This window comes from Gopherus flavomarginatus, chromosome 9 (assembly GCF_025201925.1).
Source record: "Gopherus flavomarginatus isolate rGopFla2 chromosome 9, rGopFla2.mat.asm, whole genome shotgun sequence".
NCBI lineage: Eukaryota > Metazoa > Chordata > Testudines > Testudinidae > Gopherus > Gopherus flavomarginatus.
The window spans coordinates 34,513,462-34,520,717 of NC_066625.1; the positions used below are offsets into that span (position 1 = coordinate 34,513,462).

At 58.1% G+C, this 7,256-nt stretch overlaps 1 protein-coding gene across 3 annotated transcripts in view; it reads right to left on the reverse strand.

Moving 5' to 3' along the window:
• CORO7 (coronin 7) overlaps nucleotides 1-7,256 on the reverse strand; it is a 182,941-nt gene that overhangs the window by 35,497 nt on the left and 140,188 nt on the right. The window lies entirely within an intron of this gene.

Below are 7,256 nucleotides of genomic sequence, written 5' to 3' on the forward strand. Positions count from 1 at the left end.
CCTGGACAGGCCCCCCATTTCCCAGCCAATCTGGGCTTCCAAGGCAGAGGGACCCCAGCGAGGGTAACGGCTCTCTGCTGGCAACCCTTCCCTGCTCTCCTGGCGCAGCGGAGAGTGCTGCTTCCCCCCTCTTGCCCCCCAGGGACCACCTGGCCCTGAGAGCACCTGGCTCGGCTTCTGCCCACCATGTGCAGGGCTGACCAGCCAGATGGATGAGACCCCAGGCACCAGGACGGCCCCTCTCTCTCCCACTCTCAAGTAGCACCAATGCCAGCATGGAACAGTGCCCGGGGGAGGATCATGGCCTGCCAGGATGGCAGTTTCCAATATGAGATGAGGGGCAGAGTTCACTGCTTGGCACCTCCCCACCCCTGCCCAATCGCAGCCCGGACCCCACAGCCTCTCCATGCTGGGGCTACTCTTGCCTCTGCAACTACAGACCCAGCAGCTGGGTGGAAAAGCCCAAGCAAGGCGCCTGACGTGGGCAGCCGGGAGCCCTGTGGGAACAGGCCCAGTGTGGGATTCCCAATGGCCTGGTCCAACAGGCCCAAGGGATCATCCCCCTGGCACAGGGCCCAGAGCATGCACGTGAGGTTTACCTCACCCCCAGGCCAACAGAGCTCATGGCAGGAACCCCTGGAGCCAAAGCCATGCAGGTGCAGCGCCAGGAGCTCCAGCAGTACAGCACGGCTTCGCACAAGATGGGGTGGCCCTGAAAGCCTCGATGGGCAGGAGTTCCTGGCATCCATTGCTAGCTTGCAGAACTGCTGCTAGCACCCTCAGCCATGCTGGGGAGTGCAGACAGAGGGGTTAAGAAGGGAAGATGGCCATGCTGGGGATGTGGGTGGAGGAGGAATGGGGAACAGGGGCTGCAGGGGGAGGGGATCAGGAAGCGCAAGGAGATCCGGTCACCTAATCCTAGGGTACTTCCCAGGCTGTGGAGGAACTGGACTCTCCTGCCTCCAAGTCTGCTCTGACCAGGTTTGCCCACAGACCACACCAGCCCCCCAGGAGACGCAGGTGGGTCCTGCCCTCTGGGCCCAGTATCAGGTGGTCCCTGGAAAGTCATGGAGAAGGAGCTCAGCTCTAGCCTGGGCACCACCCCCCAGTTCCCATGCCCCAGCCAGGCTCAGCCCTCAAGGGAGCAGGGCCTGGGAGCCTGCCATGGCTGGGCAGGAAGCGGGGGTAGGGGAGCGAGGTTGCGGGGCTGGTCCACGCTGGCTGAAAGTCCCCTGGATGGAGACCCGCTAGCTGCCCAGCCCGGGCACACAGACTCGCGCCAGTAGGGCTCATGCCAGCACACTACAGACAATATGGGCACCGGCAGCTCCGTTGGCGGCTCGGGCTGCACACCCAAGCTGGGAGCCGGGGTGGGGTTGGGGGTTGGCCAGAGCCTCTGCACTGCCACAACCTCCACACAGGTGTTTCATTGCTGCCTGCTGCAGTGTAGACCCATGGGGCTCCCCCATCCACTGCACGAGCTTCCCGTGTGCTTCTGACAACACCTGCCTGTGCCAGGGGCCCCTCCTGCCTTAGCAGTACCCTGGCACATGGAAGTTGCCGGTGCCTCCTCGATACCAGGATCCCTGCCCTCCCACAAAGCTCACCGACACCTTCCCCGTGCCAGGCTCTCACTCTCAGAGATCACTGGTGCCTCCTCTGTGCCAGGGCTCCTGCACATCCATGGAGCTCACTGGCGCCTTTCTCCTACTGAGGGCCACTCCTCCCATCCCCCCCTCACCCCCACACCAGCCCTTCAGGTGGAAAGCTGCTCACTGTGGGTTCCTCTGGGTTGGCAATACCCAGCCCCTGTCCACCACCAGCCACTGCTTTGGGCCACAGAGCTGGCAAAGAAATACTCCAAGTGCCAGGGGATCTCAGAGACCTGCTGTCCAGCCCACACTCACCCTGGTTCTGTGCAGCGCTGCAGCTGGACTCAGCTGGTGCCACCATCACAGAGGCTGCAGGCGCATGATGGGATGAGAGCGCCATCGAGCCTCTGGGCATCTCAGCCTGTGGCACCCCCTAGTGAGGGCCTGGTACAGGTGCGACAGGGAGGACAATGTCCAGGTGGGATGGGGAACAGTTGGTAGCCAAGACCCCACTCTACCATGTACCTGCTTCCCACCCTGTGCCCCGGTATGTTGCTCACTCCTGACCCCGCCACTGACTAGTCCCCCCAGCGTGGCCCCCTGAGGCATGGGCTGGCTTGCGTTGGGGGGCTCTCTGCTTTCAGGCTAGAGGAGTTAGACCAGTGCCATTACGCACCCCCAGTTTGGCATCCTACAGCTCTGCCCAAACCCCTCAGTCCTGACCCACGCTCCCGCCCCCGGATATTCCAGCCCTGAGACACAACACACAGACCTTAGCTTGTCAGCTCCTGGGGTAGGGACTGGCTGCATGTTCAGTGTCCGTACAGCACCCAGCACATAGGGCCTGGAGCGCCTAGGCACTGCCGTAATATACCTAACAAATGTACAATGCATAGCACATGGAGGCTGGGGTGGGGGGTAGGCATTACCATAATATACCTAATAAATGTACAGCACCCAGCACATGGGAGTCTGGGGTGTCTAGGCACTACCATAATATACCTAATAAACATACAGCACCAGCACATGGGGGTCAGGGTGCCTAGGCACTACCATAATACACCTAATAAATGTACAGCAACCACCATCATGGAATCCTGGGCCACGAGTGGGGCATCTAGACACCACCATAATACACTTAATAAACGTACGGCACGCAGTACAAAGTGGTCCTGGGCCACAACTGGGGTGCCTAGGCACTACTGTAATACACATATGAAACATACAGCGCATAGCACATGGGGCCCTGGGGTGCCCAGGCACTACCATAAGGTACCTAATAAAGGTACAGCACCCACCACAGTGGGATCCTATGCCACGACAGGGGCTCCTAGCAGGGCTGGTGCAACCATTTATGTGACCTAGGCAGTTGCCTAGGGCGTTGGCATTTGGGGGGCGCCATTTTCTTCAGCAGCGACCACGGCGGTCGGATCTTCGGCTACCCCAGTCGCCGCCGGCATTTAGGCAGAGAGAGCTGGGGCAGGGGAGCGTGGGGAGGGTTGCCTGCAGCAAGTAAGGGGGGGTGTGGCATGCAGGGGAACTCCCCGCCCCAGCTCACCCCTGCCCCACCTCCTCCCCGAGCACGCTGTGACCGCTTCACTTCTCCCGCCTCCCAGGCTTGCGGCGCCAATCACCTTAGGCACCGCACGCCTGCGAGGCGGGAGAAGTGAAGCAGCAACGGTGTGCTCGTGCGCGGAGCAGGGGTGAGCTGGGGCAGAGGGGTGCCGCAGGACGGGGAGGGAGCTGCCACAAGGGAGGTACCTCAGGGTGGAAGGGGGGAGCTGCCACAAGGGAGGGTGCCTCAGGGCGAGGGTGGGGAGGGCGCAAGGTGGAAGTTTTGCCTAGGGCGCGAAACATCCTTGCACCGGCCCTAGCTCCTAGGCACTACCATAATACAAATAACAATGTCTGCCAACACTCCTCAACCCTGTCTGCAGCCCCTCCTGCTGTTCCAATCCTGGGATCCCTATACACAGCTCTGCCAGCTCCCTTCACTCTTGGTCACCTGGGCACTCGCTGGTGCCATTAAGGAAAGGCTGGAGGTGCTGCCCAGTATGGGTTCTTGCATGCAGAAATGACAAGAAAAGGCAGGCTCCATATCTGAGGCAGAAGGATGTCTCCTTGCCCCCGGGCTGGTGGCATTGCTCCAACAAGTTGAGCTGGACAAACACATCACTGAACCAGGGAGGGGTTAACGCTCTGTCCTGGATTCAGTCCCACCCTGCCCTACCTGCCAGGGTAGGCTGACTGCATGGGGAAGAAGAAGGGAGGAGGCAGGTTTCCGAGCTGGACTGCTCTGGCAGAGAGCTCTGGGCTGTGAGCATAGGACCTAGGGGTGGGCTGATCAGCCCCATGCTGGAACCTTAGAAGCTGCCAGGCCTGGGTAGGTGGCTTGCACTGGATTTTGTCATCTTACCGCCCGAGTGACAACCTTGCTCAGAGCTCCTGGGCCATGCATTACAGCAACTGAGGAAAATCCCCTGCTCACACCATGGCTCGGCACTAAGGCAGCAAAACACAGACAGAGGCTGTGTTCCACTCCAGAGTAGCTGCATCTTGGGTGGGGGGAAAGCCGGGGGGAGCCATCCCTGCTGCATGGTGTGTAGGGCACTTGGGGTCCTTTGAAATGACCTCAGCAAAGCCCCATCCAGAGGCAGCTCCTATGCCTGAGGAGGGGTAGCTCACCAGAGTGCATGCGAGAATGGCCACTGAGGGACCCCTGAGCTCTTCCTGAACACCTCTGTCCAGTGAGCTTGGGCATTCTGGGGTGCAGAGTGCCCAAGTCTCCTACTGACTCTGGATGGGGCCAGGTGTACTCAGCACATGGGCCCATCAGTCCCTGCTCCTGCCATACAAGCCTTTGCTGCTTTGGGAAGGGATGGCTGGGCTTTGGCCTCGGACCACTCTCAGCAGCACTCGCTGAGCCACCTGCTACCTAGTCATCCGGGATTGGATCCGGCAGCATCCCAAACCTCCACCTGGCCCCCACCATGGCAGGTCATACCACATGCTGGCCAGGAGAAGGAATGCTCCTAGCCTACTCCTGCACACCCCCCAGGTGATGGAAGCTCGGGGGCAAAGAGACACAGCCGCTGCAGGATGCCAGCCTGGTATATACAAAACCTTCCCCAGCAGCCTGTCAGCCTAGCTCCTTGGACTTCGCCCACTGCACTGTAGGGACAACGGGGGATGCTGAAATGGAGAAGGGGCCATTACCTGGGGCGATAAAAGAACAACAAGGCTATAAACCTGAAACAGAGCACGGTAATCAGCGCCACTGTTTACCTAAGATAGCAGCAGGGGAGCAAACTAAACACTCAGTTTTAAAGAGAACAAAGGGACAATATATTATTTTTGGCCTGACATTTTTGTGGTTACCCAGGGCGAGGGAGGGAGATAGGCACTGCCAATCTGCACTGGGATTTGACTGGGAAGCTGACCCAGCATTCACTTCCTGTCCCAAACTGCAGCCTGCAATGGTCCAGGCCCCCAGCCCTATGTGGGGGGCACATGAATTGTGTGGCACTGCACCCTCGAGTTGTCTCGTCCCAGGCTGGTCCAGGAGCACTGGTTATTTCTTTACTTGGATATAAGAGTCCCCCCACCCTGGCCGGGTCACACCCCAATTTCCAGCTGACTCTGCCCTCTGGAGGTTGTTGGTGGGAATTCAGCTTTAGGTTTGCAGAACCTAGGAGGCATTTTGGGGCTTCTGCCATTAGGAAAGGGGGTGACTCTCTATGAGCAGGGACTAAAGGCTTTCAGATTTGGGGCAAGAAGAGTGAGTTGAATTCCCCACCCAAGCAGGCCTTGACAGCAATGAACAGTGCGATTTCATGCTACCCCAACACCACCCCCAGCCTGCTTCCATCAGTGGGAGAGGAGCACAGCAAGGTCAGCAGTGATAGGGTTAATCACACTGGCAATGAAGGACCGTTTTGTTAGCCTTCCAAGGGAACATCCTCCTGTGAGGAATAGGGTAGGCACAGCCCTCTCCAAGCAATTGTTTCAGGCTCTCTACAGACTCAGGCAGATGTTTCTACATCAGTCATACCTTGCTCACACTTTGCAGGGTACCTTCACCATCACGCAGGTTACAGGCAATGAACACTTAGAATCTGAAGCTTAGTTATGTTATAAATATATAAAGGGAAACATTCTGATGATTCACACCGCCAGTTAATCAGCATATACACAATGCACTGTTCAACTGCCTCTATGTTCCACCCCAGAGGTGGCTACATTTTAGTACTGGGTGGAGTGACTCCTGCATCTAGAAAAATCACTTTGGGACCCTACAAAAAATGCAAGACAGAAAGCGAAAGAAAAACCGGCTTCTGAGTCAGCAAATTCTCTGGCTCTGAAAGCAGGGTCTCAACACAGGCAATGGAGCCATTCAGCACTATACTGCTTCTTTTGCCAAGCAACAATACGGGGTGTGCAGGGGAACCACAGGGCACCTGCAAGGGAAGGGCTGTATGGGCATGTGGGCATATATTCTGGAGAGATGGTGGAACAGATCCCCCCAATATGTGCCGGGGGGGGGGGGGAGGCTTTTGACAAAGACAGGGACAGCTCAGGAATTGGCCCACATCTGCAACAGAGCAAGAGGATCCGGCCTATACTCATCTGGGTGCCTACACCATGCCTGTTAGGGGCTGCCTTTGTATTGGGCAGCCAGGGGCATGGGGCACTCGGGGGAAGGGCGCTTGAGCCAAGCCTCCAGGATCAGCCAGGTAAATGCACCTGTGCTGACAGCACCTGCTCTGCTGGTTCTGCAGGGAACAGCCCTACCTGGCTAGACCATGACCATGTTCATTAGGTTCATGGCCTGCTTCCAAAAGGCAGCTACCACCAATCTGAACAAGGGGCCTGGGGTCAAGGCTCATCTCTAGCTGTGGGGTCCCAGCACCAGGCGCATCCTCCCATTCTTTAACCCAGCCCCTATGGCTTTCCCCTGCTTTCTCACTGGAGGCAATGCAGAGCTGCTAGGAGGAGGAAGGCAGGGGAAAGCTTTGCTCAAGCAGCCAAGAGCCTGCTGCAGAGAGGAAATACACAAGCTTGCCCCCTCCATGCTGAGCAGCCCAGAGGGGGTGGTCAGAAGCCAAACAAGCGCCAGGCCCACAGTTTGCTTTGTATGGTCCTAGTAGGCACATTCCAATCCAGTTTCGACAGCTATTGGCACGACCAGTTATACAAATATTGCCCATGTTAATCTGGCTGGTGTGTGTGCCGAGAGCAAATGCCTGCCGGGGCCAGGGCTGGCTACCACAGGCTGCCACGTATTGGATGGCGCTGCCCAAGCACCCAGCTCCTGCCCAGCATCCTCATGCACAGTCACTGCTCCTCCTGGCTTCCTTCCCCCACACCCTGCTCACTTGCTCAAATACTGCCATCTATACTCATAATAAAGAGGTGCTGGGCTGGCTGCCCTGGGGGCACTCCAGAACCAGATGGGAGGGGGAGGAAACCAGAGCTGACACTGGGATCTAGGGGAGGGGAGATCAGGGCTGATACCAGGATCTGGGGCAGGGGGGTGGGGATCGGGGCTGACATTGAATTTGGGGGGGAGATTGGAGCTGACACTGGGATCTTGGGGGGGAGATTAGGGCTGACATGGGATCTGGGGGTGGGGTGGGGAAAATTCAGTCTGACACTGGAATCTGG